Genomic DNA, 17,090 nt, shown 5'->3' with positions numbered 1-17,090 from the left:
CAAAGTAAACAAGGACAATTTTTTTTTTCAGACTTTATTAACAAGAACTTAAACACAGTAAATTATCTGAAAGTGTTTGTAGATGAGACAAACACCAGACAAAGAATGAAGTCCATATTTCCATTTGTTATTCATTTTAAAAAGAATACAGTAAAAGGACATGTTACAGAATATTTGAGGCATCATTCACAAGGACAGTTTAGCCACTCTTTGACACATCTGCTAGATTACTTACCTAAATCATTCTGTGTTGCCTCTCTGTGACTGGATACAAGCTCTACTTCAGAAAGTTCCTGCTTATGCAAAAAGGAATAGCAAATACCAACCAGAGAATGGTGCTCTCTACGTGCAAATACAAATACCGGTAGAAGGGCTAGACATCCTCCCAACAGGAGTGTGTTTGTGAATACCGAGTGATCAACCGTGTCAAATCACATCACCAAACTTTTCCCCACCTGAAGTGCTGTGAGTGGCACAGGTAGAGAGCACAGCGCCCCGGCACCGGAGAGGGAGTGCTCTGCTTCCATCTCTCGGTGAACCAGAGGAAGGACAGCCAGCTGAGATTCTCTTTTTCATCAGGATACTTCATTGATGCAAAAGCCAGATGAACAGATGCTTCAGAGGGGGAGGACAGCTGTGCTATGACAGACAGGGAAGCATGGACAGAGATCCATTCACATAAGCTTTTGACCCAGAATTTCCCCCACACACACTGTTCTGGGACTCACCACAACCGCAGGAACCTTTTAAGTGGAGCTGATCCAAGAAAAGAGGGGAAAGGTATCTAGTTTGTGGTAAGGAACCTATTCAAGCTGCTATCAGATGCTGACTTCTAGCCAAGGAAATCCATATGACTTTGGGAGGATTTTTCAATACAGCCTGACAAAGAGGGAAACAAGGACACAGATGTGCCCTCGCCAGGAGATGTGGCACTGACTGTTGAAGTCAACAAGGCTGACAGCAGAAAAAGGACCAAAGCTGAATCACTGCCTGGGGGTGCAGCCACAGGTGACAAACACAGGGCACTGCCCTGCTGTCTGGGACTCACACACGTGCCTGGGACTGTGGGAATATACAAACCTCTGATGCCAACCTGTGGGTCATGCCAGCACCAGGCAGGAAAGTTGCCCATCAGATGTTCCAGATGGTGGTCTCTGGGCTGAGTTAATAAAATCCTGCCAAATGTGGTGGAGATGGAAAAGAGAGTCATGTATCCTCAATACCACACTGCTCACCCTGCTGCTTCAGCTGTTTCATAAAATCTCCAAGGCTACGAGCTGCAAAACCTGCCTCACAGAGTGCTGAGGAAATAGGAGGTCTCAGCATCAGACCAGACCCTCACTACCTCACTGTCTTCTATGTCACATAGACCTGACTTGGCAAACATATACGTAATTAAGCCATGTGAATATCAAAAGCTGCAAGTTAAGCAATTTTATAAGAGATATCATCACCTTCTATTTCCAGATACCCTTGTTATAATATTTCTTTGTTTATTTTCCTTGAAAAAAAAAAAATGTTCTCTGTCCTCTTGAAAACTCTGGGTGAACATTCATGTGTGTTTCTAATCCAAAGTTGGTTGCTGCTAACAACTCTGACAGAAGAATTATGTGTATTACAAAAAGAAATGGGTTAATTTAACTATTGGATGCAACATTAATTTCTTCACATTACACTGGCTACATTGCTTGTACTTATAATAGAGAATAGATACTACCCAAACCCTTCCATGAAATAAAATACCCAATTTTATTCCAGCACATCTACCTTGTTCTGTATTTATGTACAAATCTCCACCTGAACTATTTGCCTATTTGAAGAGTTGGGCTTATATTCACCCATACTTTCTAGTTTCAAATGCGTGGAGGTTTAAGTCTAACCATTTGTGATTTTTTTTTTTTAATTTCCACAGTGCAAACTTGTGTAATCATTGTTGTGTTATGAGGTGGAGGGGTTTTTTTACAAGTTGTTATCTGCACTCTTACCTTTAACTTCAGCTTAATTATGATCTCCATGGAAACATAGAATAAATTAAGTAAAATCAGAATAAACAAAGCATAAATCTTTGTGTTTACATTTTACCTACAGTAAACTCTATAGGATTATAAATCATGTAAAGCACAATAGAAAATACAAACTCCCATTAAAGAAAATAATGAATTATGTGTTATACTTATTCAACTTCTTAAGTATGGAATTACCTTTACACTTGAAGTCCCATTTACTGAGAGCAAATACATGTTCAAGACTTTCTTGACTCAGGATCAAATTTTAAAACTTTGGTTGTTCTGCTTGTATTGAGACTAAACAAGGGCTTAGAGAAATAACATTATGATATGCCCTATGATGTTTAAGAGTAATCAGGGATGTCATCATTAGAAAGAAATGCTAAAGAGTTTGTGGATCAGCCAGGTAAGTAAAAATCAGTACTTTATGAGCTGCACCTTAATCTTGATCTTGACAAATTATTGTTAATTTTTCAAAATTCATAACTCCATTCACTAGAAGTAGATACATCCAGAGTACTACATACTTCTTGCCACCCAAGTGTCATTTCTTAGGAGATAAAAGTGGCTTTTCTGACTACTAGACTTTAATTAAAAAATAAAATAAAATAAAAATTACTTAACCATCTCCTGGTCCTTTCTGTTCACTTCCACTCAAAACGCAGAAGTGTGTCACTGCAGAGTGCTCAGATCACTTGTTACTGAAGTAAACTAGCTTATCTAGCTTGTAGTAGAATTTATTTGTTGAAATTATAAATGATAAAACCAATTTGTTACTGAGCTAGCGTCAAAGGGCCACCAGGATAGCTTAAGCCCACAGGAAGCTATCTCAAACACCAGAGCTGTAGTTCAGTCTGGTTTCTTCAGTTTAGTGCCAGTGCCATTTTTCTTCCCCTTTGAGACTTCAGGGTTTTGGTGCCTGTTGGCACATAATACCAGCCTTTGAAATACTGATTGCTCAGCCAAAGTTAACAGAAACAGCTGCAAAACAAGATGTCATTATCTCTGGGTCTTGCTCTGAGTGAGCTACAAGTGCACTGCCATCTGCAAAGAGCAGTTCTTTAATAAGGGGACTTCTAAAGCCTTTGTTTCTGCATATAAACACGCCAAATTATGAACGTTGCTTGGGGAAATCTGAAACTGGACTCTCAGAGACAGACTCTGAGTATGTTCAATCTATTGCTACTACAAAAATAAATCTTTGTAACACTGAGATGCTGTAGTGTTACATTTTGCAAGCCATCTTTCCATCCAAACAGCCAATGCAAAAGGATCACTTCTTCAACTTATTTGCTTGTGCCAAAGAGGAGGAGTTGGGGTTTGTTTTGTTCGTTCATTTGTTTTTCATATTTTTCTGCATAGCAGCATAGAAAGGTCTATTTCTTTCTCTGAACCGTAATAGTATCAAATAGCATTAGATACTCTGATGGTTAAATACAGCTATGGCTGTCGCGTGGGCATAGCAAAGAAAGATTCAAATCAGTATTTAGCATGAGGCAGATCTTAAATATACAGTCACCCCTGTAACTACAACACATTTTTCTAATTCATTGCCTAGTTGATGGTACAAATGTAAGCACCTTTGATCTGCTGCAATACTGCTGCTTACAGAGGAAAAAAAAAAAAAGTATGTTATCAGGGGCTCACACATTCACACATATTTTAAATAATTTATTTTGTATCACATCAAAGCAGTGCTGGAGAAAAGAAAGTCATGACTTTTTGATCAATTTGAAGTTTTGACTATTGATTTGTTTTAATGATAGCCATTGATTTTTTTATGTTGAAGAGGGGCAGAGACTACTATTTACAGAATGTAATCTTGATGAGTTCGTGACCATGAGAAATTTTAAACATCTTGTATTGTACAGGTAAAATATGAAGTTGTCTGAAGTTACACGGTCAACTAATAATCATGGAGCCTTTATACTGGAAAATAAGGAACCTAACTTCATGTTCATTAAAGTAATAGGCATCTTGACATCAAAGATCAGAAAGTTGGTGTATAATGATTTTATTATATTTATATGTAATCTTTATACCAGAGAGCCTTCCCATGTACACAGTGTTCTAGCTTTTTACAAAACGTTTTATAATGCATTACTATGTCCTTTTCATTTTTCTCAAAAGTCAGTGACAATTCATTCGAAAAAATGATGACAACAGGTTTCAATTTAAAAATAACGAATGCATGGTAACGGAAATTGTTTGGGTTAAGAAGTGCAAAGAAGCATGGAACAAGACACAGGAACTAGGGAGAGAAAATAGAAAGGCCTGGAAGAAAAAGTCATTGAACACAGTTGCAGGGGTCTATAATAGGCAAAAGGATTAGTCAGTGGTCTGAACAGAGTGGTTGAACAGCTATTGAAAGTAAGTGTATTTATAAACAGGAGTTCAAAGAACAAGGAATGGCTTCAGTGCAGGAAGCTACGGTAAATAGGAATGGCTGTGGGAAACATTAAGGAAGTCATAGAAAGCTGAAATCTTTTATTCATTTAAATAACTGAAGCATAGCATTTTCTAACATAAAATTCTAAAATTGTGTTTTTTTATGGTATATGGATATATATACAGTATATTGATATATATATATATGGATATTCTGGTGTATATATATATATATATATACACACATGTATATATATATATATATATGTTGAACACCTGCATAATACTTCCTGTGTACTTACTAAATCTCTGGGAGAAGACACTTGATTGATGGGTTTCCTAGCTTTTGTCAGAACAAAACTGTCATCAAAACTGTTGTTCTAATATTAAGGAAGCTCTAAAGGCTTACTGTCTTCAGTAAGAAATTAATAAGCTCCAACATATGAGATTTAAGTATATTCCTTTTAGGAATATTTCCTAAAAAGGGAGGCTTTCCTGAACTGAGGCCTTAGAATAGCATCAAAGTTCTTTAAATTTAATTGTATATTAAATGTTAATATACCTAATGTATAGTAACATATTTTATTTATTTATTTTTTAATCATCACTTAGCAAGACCTGTTAAGAGACTCAGAATAGAACAAGTATGAAATTCTGAACAGTCATTCTTCCTAGTTGTCCTTCATCACTCAATACTTCTGGAGCGCAATGTCTAATTACACTTGGGGTTTTTTTTGTTTGTTTGTTTTTTTCCTTTATACTTTGCATATATGCAAAGCTCAAAACACTGGTTTGGCAGAATATAAAACTATCTTTCCTTTTGGAGAATAGAAGGAGCAACAGGGCAGTGTTATGCTGTTGCTCATTCTACCATTACACAACCTGTCAAATGCCATCAGTACAGGAGCAGCAGGCATGTGATTCCTAGTGCTGGGCAGCACATTTGTTAGTGAGACTTCCAATTGCTTTTCCTATTTACATCTCTGGGTATATGTGTTCTTGGTTTGCATGTTTTTGATAGCAAAACATGCTATTTTCTGAATGTCTCCCAGGGTCTGCCTTCTTGGAGGATCAGAAAATCTAATTTACACATTTGTTGTATTCTTGACAGAAGGGATATCCTACTTCAATCCAGGGTGTGGACTGCCTAAAGAAAAGGCAGTTTTAACTTCCCTTTAACTGTCTGTGAACACTGAAGATGAGTTTGAAGCATATTTAACACCGTTAACACTTCATAAGCATTCTTTTTTTCATTTATAAAACTCTGAACAGTATTTTGGAAGAAACACATCGTGAGCTATATTTCCATAAAGATTTCCAAATTGCCATCCACTTGGTTGCTTAACTTGGAGTTACATCTACATCTTTATTTAGGTATGTAACTAAAAATTCTGCAGGCAAAACTCCACATGTAGGTAGCATTTTTATGATGACACTTGGCATAGTTGGAGGAAAAAAAAAAAAAAAACAAAACAAAACAAAAAAATGGGCCATCAAGATCTTCTTCAAGTCCTAAACAAAACCTTAAATATCAAACTAAATGTTTCCTGTTCTTGCTTTATTAATTATGTTTAAAATGGCTGAACAAATCAAGAGAAGGCTGTAGGAGCAGAAGGGGACAATTGCCAGGGAAAAGGTGACAACGTATGAGCACCTGTAAGCCACAGAAGAAACGCCTGGAAAAATTTTGCCTGTGGAAAACTGAAGGGCTACCTTGGATGGAAACATGATATTTAGTTTCCATCATGGCCTTCACTTAGCCAATAACCTTTGGTATCAAGCAGAGTTATGTATTCCAGTTCTCAGATTTCTCTGCCATGAGGGTCAGGATCAGAAGAAAGTAAGAGTGACGGTTTGCTTCCCCTCTGGACTGCTTCCAAACCTTTTAATTTCAGCCCTACTAATATACACACAGGTCTGGCCTCAGTTTTTGCACACTTGACCGTAGGATCTATCTGGGATGCACAGGAGTCTAGATCGGTGTTGTGAAGAGAATCAGTATGGGCTGTTGGCGAGGTGCGGTACCGCCTTAATCCAGCCTTGTGCCTTTTTGTACTGTCTTGCCAGATTGTTTTGACTGAGTGGTAAATGCAGCAATGTGTTCTCTCTTGAGATATTAACATTTCTGGACTCGTGGCATGATTTGACAGGATCCAGGTGCCAAATATGTATTTTTTCCAGTGCCGTTGCCTTCAGGCATACCAGGCTCCAGATTTTTAAGGTGCAGCAGGGAAGCTAAGTAACGTTCTCTGTCGAGCCAAAATTTGGAAACTGGAGTTTGGGAAGCTGGGGAAAAAATGACTGGCAAGATCTGGCAGGATTCAGGATTCGAAGCCAGATTTTCAGAACATCCTGCTGTTGTTTCTTACGGTCACAACTGACAGATCCACGCTGGTTCTTTACCCAGGCGTTGTGCTTCAGGTGCCTGACATCAAAAAGTTACTCAGGCTCTAAATGCCTGCACTGCTCTCGCCTGCACGAGCGGAAGGAAGAGTTGGATAGCGTTTTCAACACCTACTTCTCTTTTTTTACAAACCAATATGCGGACAAGAAAGACACCTAAGCCGCAGCCCAGCCACCCCTCACCACCGCGGCTCCTGGCTGCCTGCCGCAGGGCACTCCCAGGCCACCGGCACGGCTGCCGCGGGGCTGCGGGGACACCCGGGGGGGAGCTCACCGCGGCCCCCACCGCCCTCGCAGCCCCGGGGCCCCCCGCCGAGGCGCCCCGCGGAGGCGCGGCCGTGCCGGGGCTGCTCCGGGGGCTTTCCCGCGAGCATCCCCCGAGCATCCCCCGAGCATCCCCGCGGCCGGCGGGCGGGCGGGCGGCGGGGCCGTGCCGAGCCGTGCCGTGACTCACCCGCCGGGGCCAAGCGGGGAAACTCCCGCTTCGGTGGCAGAGCGCATGTGCCGAGGCTCCCAGCCTCCGCTCCTCGCACCCTCCCCTCGCTGCCTCCCTGCCTCCCGCCCTTCCTCCCTGCTCTGCCTCCTTCCCTCCTTCCCTCCCCGCCCGCCCGCCCGCCCGCCGCCGTCTCCTCTCCCTGCCGGCTGGGTGCTGAAGTTGGGCGGATGGCAGCAGCCCAGCTCCGCTAGGACGAGCCGCCGCAGCCCTTCCCGGGATCGCTCAGCGCCAACCGCACGCAGCCGGGCGGGGGTGGGTAAGGCGCTCCGCTGGGGTTTCAGCCTGAACCGTGCGGAACGGCAGCAAAATGTCTGCTTCGGACTGATGCGCGGGGTGGGGGGAGTGGGGAGGGGGGGGAGAAAAAATGGAAAAAAAAAAATAAAAGAAAGGGGAGGGGGGGAGGAAGAGAGGAGGGAGGTGAGAGGGAGGATGGATGGAGGGCGGTGGAGTGAGGCTGAAAATGGGGGGGACCGGCTGTGTGTGTGTCAGTGTGTGTGTAACAACGGGCGGCTGCGGCGCCGAGGCTGCAAGGTGGTGTTTCGGTGTGTGTGTGTGTGTGTATGCGTGTGTGTGTGTGTGCGCGGCTCCGTGCCCGCGATGCACAAAGGGGTGGAGAGAGGTGCCGCCGGGCTCTGCCCGCGCCCTCCCCCGCCGCCCCCCCGGTTCGTGCCCGGGGTGCCGTCGGGTGTCCGCCGAGCCGGGCGATGCTGCCCAGCCCGGGGCGGGGACGTGGAAAAGGGGGGGACACGGGAAGTGGGGGGGGACCGTGCCGCCCCCGGGGAAGCCGGGGGCATGGGCTGGCGGTGTGACAGCCGCCGGCTCGCAGCTGAGGCAGCGCTCCTCCTGCCTCCCTTCCCTCCTGACCTTCCCCCGCGTATCGCGGCTCTGCTTGGCGGGCGGCGGGCAGCAATTAGCATTATTATCGCTATTACCGTTTTCATCCGAGGAGCCGGCGTAAGGTGCGGGCGAACACCCGAGTCGTTGCTCCGAAGCCGAGAGTTGCTTCCCGCTCCCCCGTTCCCCTACCCCAAGCCCCCGTCTCGGCCGCCCCCAGCGGGCCGGGGAGCCCCCGGGGGCCGCCCCCGCCGTGCTGCCCTGCGGCACCGCCAGCCTCCTGCCCCGGCCTCCATTCCGGTGTATGCCGGCGGCGGCGGCACGGCGGCGGGGGGAGCGGGTGGCGGGACTGGGGCTGCTCCCGGTGCGACCCCCGGCCCCGGTCCCCGCACGGCGGCGCGGCCCCGGGCGGCGCGGGGCTTCCCTGAGCCCGGGGAAACCCCGGCTGCTGCCGCTGCCGGTGCGGCGGGGGGATGCTGCAATCCCCGGCAGCCTCCCCAAGCCGCCGTGCGCTGCGGTTCCTCACCTCTCCCCGGGATGAACCCGCCCGCGGTTTTAAGCAGGCTGAGGTCGTCTCGCTTGCTCGGCTGTCAAGCCCGCGTTGCACAATTTATAGCTGCTTCTTGTTGATTCATCAGGGGACCTTACCCGCGCCGTCAGGCTTAGCATCGGCAGGGGTAAAATTTAGGATTTTCGGCATTCGGTTTCCTCATTTCCGTATGTGGATTTTCACCGATATGTGTCTCAGGTTTGCAGCCAGATGCTTTTGCAAAATGGATGAAATCTCAAATACCCTGCTAGGTAAATGTAAGTTACATATTGTCTGGCAATAGTATTATGGGTAACAGGTGATAAATAGCTTTCAACAAATGTAATATACACACGCTGCAAATTTGGGGAGTTGTATCAAGGAAGTTAATCCTTATTCAAATCTGTGGATGGTAGTGGCATCATCCTTACGTAAATCACTAGGGAATTTTCCCGTGGCCCAAGTCGTTTAGGCAAACGAATTATTTCACCGTTATAAAGACACAGTGTTACACGCTGTTATCACTGTTATCAAATATGTATTTTCATTTGATTCCGTACTCAGAATAAGCAAAGTCCTAACAAAAGATGTGTGTGCCCCACCCCAGTAAGTTTACGGCCTCAGAACTGCAGGCCATGATAGATGCAAGTATTTACCTCCCTAAAATACGTGAGAGTCAGACATTGAAATGCCTTTCTCAATCAGGGCCTTAGATCCTTCTAAGTAGCCGAAATGGGAACGTAATTTGATTAAAAGCATACGATCAAAAGAATTGCTATAGTGAGTTGGACATCTAGTCCAATATCCTGGCTCTGACTGCAGTCATTAGCAGATGCTGAAGGGAGAAAAATGTAAGAAACAGGGCTGGTATACAGTGTTTTTTTCCTGGCATATCCTTTCAAGTTCAAGCAAACCGTAGTACAGGGATTTCTTAACCTGGAGTTTGCTTCCAGGCCATCATGTGTAATAAGCCCCTGACTTTCTGTGCTCCTTTTTTTTAAATCCATTTATACTTTGGTCTCAACCACATTCTGTGGCAATGAGCGCCACAATTTAATTATGATTTGTGTGAAAAAGTACTTCCTTTTGTTTGCTATGAACCTGCTGCCTGATAATTTCATTCAGTGTGTGACAAAGAGCGCACACTGTGCCTGCACAAGTTGCTAGCAGTGTCCTCTCACTCCAGAGCAGGTACAGCACTGGCAGTACAAGTCCCGTCATTTCATCTAACACTGAGTTAGGAGGTCTGCCTAGGAGTGTAAAGCCATATTAAGCTCTCAGTCTTCCTGTTGAAATCTACAGATAAGAATAGTCGTTCTTTTTCTTGTTATTCAACATGGGTACTTGTGCACAAAAAATTGCCGTGAACCCATGAACTCATTTCAAAAAGGCTACTGAAAAGCTGTCTGCTGAAAATTAACTCTCTGCACTATTGATTTGAATCAAAGTCTGACTGACAGCTTGGTGAAAAAAAAATCCTGTCCTAATCCAGTTTTCTACTTATCCTGAGCAGAAGATAAAATGTTTTATTTTCAAACTGCATTTTTTTTTTCAAGAAGTATACTAAATACAAAATGGAAGCTACATATGTCTATGAACTCTGCACATTTGTGTAACATCTCTGCTAATTAATTCCTCTGTGTAAAGCTCATTATAAGGAATGTGCATATTGAACGATGCACACGGTTTCATCAGTAATGTTTAAATGTCCCATGAAATCTAACTGATTTGGAAGGACTTGTGACACGAGGTCTTCTCCCCACGAGTGCTACTGAGTTTGAATCATCCTTAAGAAGCAGGATCCTTGGTCAGACTAACATGGCAGAAAGCTTCCCCGATCTCACTGTTAGGCCCTCTTTGAGTTCGTCACAAGAGTAATAAAAGAATAAGAGCCCAGAGAGCTACAAAAGCACCACATGGACCCAAAGATCCAGAAGTTCCTACTGTTTGAAATCAGGTGCAGACACAACTTGGAACAACACAATCCACAACAAATTGTGGGCCCATGGAGAACCGTAGGAACTCATGTAAGCTGAGAAATCCTTCACAAAAGATAAAATATTGGCAACCTCAGATGCTGTAATCCTCACTTCCCAACAGACTAAAAGAAGAGACCAAATGGTATGATTATGAAGACAGGATATAAGGGATGTTAGTCAGTCTCAGACATAAGCCAGTCTCAAACTAGTATGTATAGGTATACATATATGTGGCAAACATACGAATATAAACTTTCCATCATCAAAAATGCATGTGTGAAAAAAATATAATCCTACTATCTTTTAAATAAGATTAAACTTTTTTTTCTGCTTCTATAATGAGCAAATGAAACAACGTTCCTACTTGTATGCTTCACATGCATGCCTTTAAATATAAAACATGGGGAGATTCCTATGAGTACTCAAGAAGTGTACTAAAAGAAACAGTGTTAGCTCTTACAGAGACGTTGGTCGCAGTTCCATTAGCTCACTTCTTATAACATCTCCATGGTTTCAGGTATGGATTTATTTTGCACTTGTACCCAATGTCTCAACTTCAGCATTTTTGATGAAAAATACATCCTCACCATACTTGTAGTGCTTGTTCTGGGAATGTATAATGAGTTTTCTAAGAACACAAAATTAATGTGCTAATTAGCTTCAGTTAAAATTAGTTAAAAATGAAATCATTCAAGAAATTTAGCATTTCTATTGACCTCTTGTTTGTCCTAAGTAGTCTTTATAATGAAATAATGCAATCAAACTTTCCATATTGTTAATTAAAAGCTTTGTGCATAGGGTATAAAAACAAATGAATAGAATAAGTTGTAATTAAGTTTACCTATTCCTGGCTATAGCTAATGGCTATAACCATACAGGCTGTAAGTAGGCTTATGTGAGTAGCTTTGCTGGCTCCTGGGGGGATACTGCACCCCCTGAAGGAACGGAGCCTTTCAGCTCAGCACCCTGGCAGGTCCTGGCTACAGCAGGACTGAGGCAGGGGGGCTTCATGCCTGTGTCACGCGGTCCCACTGGGAAGTTTGCTGCTTCAGAGACCTCCTGTCTGAAAAAAAATAGTAATTGTGCCTCTACCCGAAGCTGGGTGTCTGCTCTCAGAAGGTTTCCCTTGGCACAGCTGCTGCCTCTAATGTGCACAAAGGAAGCAGCCATGCAGTGTAACTATGGCAGGAACCTGTGGGAACACTTAAAGCACACAAACCAATGAACTCAGGGTCTGCACTGCTGCTCCTGCCCAGCCACCATGCAACCTGGGCCACGGCTAAATGTGGGTCCTCCAAAGTAAGGGCTGGGTTCACATGCTTCAGCAGTTCTGCACTGCTCTGGTGATGCAAAATAGATGTAAACTCAATTTAAATGACTGCTGTGCTTTGAATAATTTGTGCTGTTCTGGTATATTAATGAATTTGGGCTTAAATTAAAAAAAAGAAAAAGAATAAAACAAAGTAATGCAAACTGATTTAATACTGAATCTATCATATCTTAACGTTTTGAGTGATAGCTTTGTGTTTGGGTTCCTTGTTTATAAAATATGAATGAAATGTTTCTTACCTTTCATACAATCACAATTTTCATAAATTATTTATTGTGTAATCAAATGGCAATAAGTTCTTAGAAATTGGTAGATTTCTAGCCAAAATGTATATGGGGAATTACAGGTAGGGAGATGGGCTAGAAATAAAAAATTAATAACATCTTAAATCTTAAAGCCAAGTATTACATATTGCACTTAAAGACACTTAGACATCTTCAACACTACAACTGCTCTGCATAATCCTTCTCCATACAAAAATACAAAATAACTAGCCTAGTTTCATCAGTGAGAAAGGGAGTAAATTAGTGAGTGATGCATTAACATAGCTATGCAGCTTCTGCTACCAAAGCAGCTTCATTTAAAGCATCTTGTCTCTTCTTCCAGTGATGCCAGCTCTGTGCTTGCTGAAATATGAGGGAGAGATCACAAGCTGGATGACTCTGTATAGACCTAACTCTATATGTGCTGCCCATCAGAGAGTATAACTGAGAAAATGCTGCCTTTAAAGGGAGTCACTCTATCATGGCTTCCTGCTGTAAAAGTCAATTGAATATGTCACTTTGGTCTGTAATTTTGGTTCAGTGCAAGTCCAAGCAAGACTTGTTGGTAGTCTGTTTTAGGAAGGCTGAATGTGGTTTGGGCTGTTTTGCTGTGTTATGTTTTGCTATGTTATATTTTGCTTTGCTGTGGTGTGCTGTAACAATGTCTTCATTTATCAGTGACTCGTGACAGCTGCAGTAAAATAACCCCATGTGTTCAAAGATAAAGCAATTAGACCACAGGAATCATGCATGAAGGCTGTCAGGGCATCCTTAGCACAACACTTCTATGCCTATTGCAGTTCAGACAGCTTTCAGATGAGAGGGCTCAAAATGCAGGGCACTCCAAGAGGCAAGTGTTCAACCAGCCCTAGACACACTGCAGCTAAGGCAAGGAGCTTAAGGAAGTCCTTACATTTCTCACGCTACCAACTAGTGTCACCGTATACATGCTGATCTCCTAAAAGCCTAAATAAGAGGAAAACACGCAGTACATGTTTAATAGTGTGGTTACTATTTATCCTTTATGCAATGAGATTGACTTTGTGAAATTAGGAGTTTCTTAGCCAATCCACCTTATTAGGGTGCTCTTACCCAGCCCTGCAGGCAGTACCCAGTCTCCAGCATTCATATTGCACCACACCTTTGGGTGGTGTAGATGTGGCTTTCTCAATTGTTTGCATCAAATGAAAAACAAGAGCAGTGAGTAATAACTTCCTTTACAAGGGCTTCACAAGGAGCCCAGGTTTAATGAATGTAGGTGGGAAGTGTGGTCCTAATTACTTTGTGTCCAAAAGGTAGTTTTACTTCCAAGTCTTAATATCTTCAGAAATGAAAAATCTCTAAAATATTAATCAGAAAATTTTCACAGCTTTCAAGATGAGTTTGGGAAGAGAGGATTGGGATGTGTAACCTGTTTTTTATTGTTCGTTTACAATGGTTCAAAAGTACACCCACAAATTATTTTCACGCTTAACTCTGAACTAGTTTGTTGGAATGCAGTTGTCATATAATGATCTGATAATCTAACTCATTCAGCTTGATATATCTCATAATCTTGTAACAAGAGTTTAGTTTGTCCTGTTTTTTTCACTGTTACATTTAGTATGTATTCAAAGGTCTCTACAAACACTTTTTGACCCAGACAATGTGGAAAGAAAAAAAAAGATAATAGTAATCAGAGTCTTAGCTGCATGGTAAGCATCATGCTGACCAGAACAGACAAGGATATTTTCAAATTCAATATCTGATTATTTCATATGTAAAACCAGGTCATAGAGCTACTGAAAAAAGTCAAGACAGTACTCGTATGGTGAGGACATAGAAAAGCAGAGAGGGAACACCTCTACCCAGTAAATGCAGCAACTTCATATAATTATGAAGTTATGAAAATGGCATCTTTGAATGGTACGGTCGTGTACAACTGGGCATTGGTCAGCGACTGAGTATACAAAGATTCACTATAGAGATATATGACTGTTTATGGGGTTTGTCCTGAGTTCTGTTTGCAGAAGAACCATCCCATATCAAATATCTGTCTCAAAGAGCATGTCTTAACTGCAAATTGCAATGTATGGTAGAGAGACCTGACATAAGTTGAACACTGGAAAAAATCTAGTTAAAGCAGCACTGTACCCTGTGGAAGAAAATGACCTTATTTTACCTCTACTATCTGTATGCCATCTTGCATCCTGCAATATAGGCTACTCAGAAACTGAGAAATCCATTCCTGATTTTTTTCTGTTTTTTAAACTAAATGTCTTCTGAGGGCATTTACCATGAAATATGTTCCATGCTCCTTCAGCCGATGTCTTAGCTGTTCTTAAACCTGCTTCAATTGATCAATATCCCTCTTCATCTACGGACTTCCCAACTGTATTTCAATAGCAGTCAGTGAAAAATACAGAATTAACACAGCTTTCACATGGCTGTCTAAGTTTTCAGTTTTATGTAGCTAAGGGAGGACAGCTCTTCCAGGTGCAGTATTGCACTGAGCACTTCTTTTACTTGCTGTGACTCTCAGTTCCTGTTAGATTCCCAGGTTATGTCCTGTAAAACAACAGAAGCCTGGGCTTGTGCACCAGAACCTGACCATCTGCATATAGCATTGTTAGAGTGGTCCCAGCCCTGGCTAGAAAACTAGCACAGTCCAGGGAGCATTCCCAATAAAATGCCTGCATGAAGCAGTCCTGTTATTCAGAGCAGGGCAGTCTAATTATAGAAATATAACTAAATTGGCCGTTTGGCCTCAGAGCCAGAGAAGAAGTCCTGGAATTGCTTAGCTTTCCAATATAGATATGTCACATCTTTTCAGGATGGAGCTTCCAGCCTCTGGCTTTGGCCTGCATCTTTTCTCCTTTGGTATGTGATGTTAGATTCAACCAAAGTAAATCCGTTTGCTGTGACTTACTTACCGATGGATCCAGATCACCTTAAGTCAGTGATTTGCCCTTGTTAGCCTATATTGTTCCCTCAATATTCACCTACTACAAACATTAGCATTAGCAATTTTTATGGTTCCTTCTGTTTCGTTCATAGTAGAGGGAAGGTTGTCAAGCTGAATAAAAGAACATATTCCTGAAAGACCCAATTAGAAATACACCTGCTTAAAAGTTATTCCCTATTTTTAATTTTAGACCAAGATTTATCAGGTTTTAATAAATTTAATGTTTACCAAGTTCATTTTTATCATATTTATTTTACAATCACAATGTTATATGTACTAACAGAAGTCAACGTATTTACATTGGCAATATAGCCACCAAATTCAGCCATCAAATTGATAACCTTATGTAAAATATATAGCTATATAATTTTATTTTTTTATTTACCATAACTCATATGGAATGCCTTTAATTATTATTAAGTTCACTCAAGTCTTTCATATGATTATTATTAATAATATTCTATCAAATCTGTTGGATGTGGTGGTGATGTTTTTATGTTTAATATTCATTTCTTTCACACATAACAGCATAGAGGAGAATTGTTCAAACATTCAGCAAGAAAGTGTAAAGTTTAGAAAAGGGGTGTGGCTCATATCTGTATGTGCATGATATAATAGGAAAATTATATACCTTGTGTGACTTGTCTTCTACTGAGCATTTTTCTTGGCCAGGCATATAATGCTGTGACAAACACCATGACCTGGTTTCATACAGGGTGTAAAAGCTAGTGACATTTCAGGAACTTTTAAGAAAACAGAGAGTCCAGAAAGCTCCAAACAGTAAAAGAGGAGGGTACGATTTTTCATATTATAACAATCTTGAGAATCTAGACAATTTAGTAAGCACTGAGAATGAATACAGAGCACATTATGAAAAGGCTGTCCTTATTAATACTGTTTTTCCAGATTTCTGGGTTTCAGACCTAGGAAGTCTTTTAAGATAATTGTCCCATCATGCCATTTTTGCTACAAGCTCATTTTTCAAAGAATCACATCACCTCTGTGTTCTACGACGTAAACAGCACTGCTATTTCATGGAAAAGAAATACAGATACACATTAATTAAGTGATTTCCCAGGATCACACAGTAAAGTACTGGCAGGAAATTAAAAAAAATAAATTGAATATAAAGGGCAGGAATCAAATTTCTTGTTGAAAAGATGTTCAAGAGTCAGAATTTAACACCAAGAATCTTGACTCACACTCAACTTAACAGCTTTCTTTTTTACCAAAGTAATGATCAGATGTAAAATATCAGTGAGAGCTTAAGATACAGGACAAAAATGGGAATTTGCATTTGACTCAGAAGTCAGTCTTTCTGTTCTTAGACATTCTGAAAATGACCAGAGCAAAGCCCACATGTTTTCATCCAATATAATTACACTGATGCCTTGAATATGTAACCTGAATATCAATATTAAAAGTATTAGTTATGGCCCTGTTAGAAAAGCATCCCTCAATAGGAAGAAAGAAACTTCGAAAACATGGTAGCTTTGGATAATTGAGCAATGTAACCGTAAATTTTGTAAACTGGAAGAAGAGAATGGAAACATAGTTGGTGGCATGATACCTTCTGCATATATCTACTGATATTTGGCTCATCAGTTCTTTAAAAAAATCTGTTGGGTTTGTTTAGTTTATTTTTTTTTGTTGTTTGTTTGTTTGTTTGTCTGTGTGTGTGTGTGTGTGTGTGTGTTTTCTTTCTTGTATGTGTGTGCATGATTCATTAAACCATTACCTATAGATCTGTCTATACAATTCCCAATACAGTAAAGTCAGTCGGATAACACTTGTTATAGCTTTACTAAATTAAAAATAAAATAAAATAAAATAAAATAAAATAAAATAAAATAAAATAAAATAAAATAAAATAAAATAAAATAAAATAAAGTAAAATAAAATAAAGTAAAATAAAATA

The 17,090-nt window shown here is 41.3% G+C and overlaps 1 protein-coding gene across 8 annotated transcripts in view; it reads left to right on the top strand.

Annotated features, from left to right (window-relative positions):
• The first annotated feature begins 7,234 nt into the window (after positions 1 to 7,234).
• RGS17 (regulator of G protein signaling 17) overlaps positions 7,235 to 17,090 on the top strand; it is a 76,931-nt gene continuing 67,075 nt past the window's right edge. For 7 of the 8 annotated variants that reach the window (XM_080585803.1, XM_080585796.1, XM_080585801.1 and 4 more), the window contains exon 1: positions 7,235 to 7,545. The gene's annotated coding sequence lies outside the window, so the exon portion shown is untranslated. Of the gene's footprint in view, positions 7,550 to 17,090 lie in introns of all 8 variants that reach the window. The other variant, XM_080585798.1, reaches the window with a different exon arrangement.

The sequence above is a fragment of the Anser brachyrhynchus genome (assembly GCF_964034855.1).
Source record: "Anser brachyrhynchus genome assembly, chromosome: 3".
Taxonomy (NCBI): domain Eukaryota; kingdom Metazoa; phylum Chordata; class Aves; order Anseriformes; family Anatidae; genus Anser; species Anser brachyrhynchus.
This window is presented reverse-complemented; position numbering and strand designations above follow the sequence as displayed.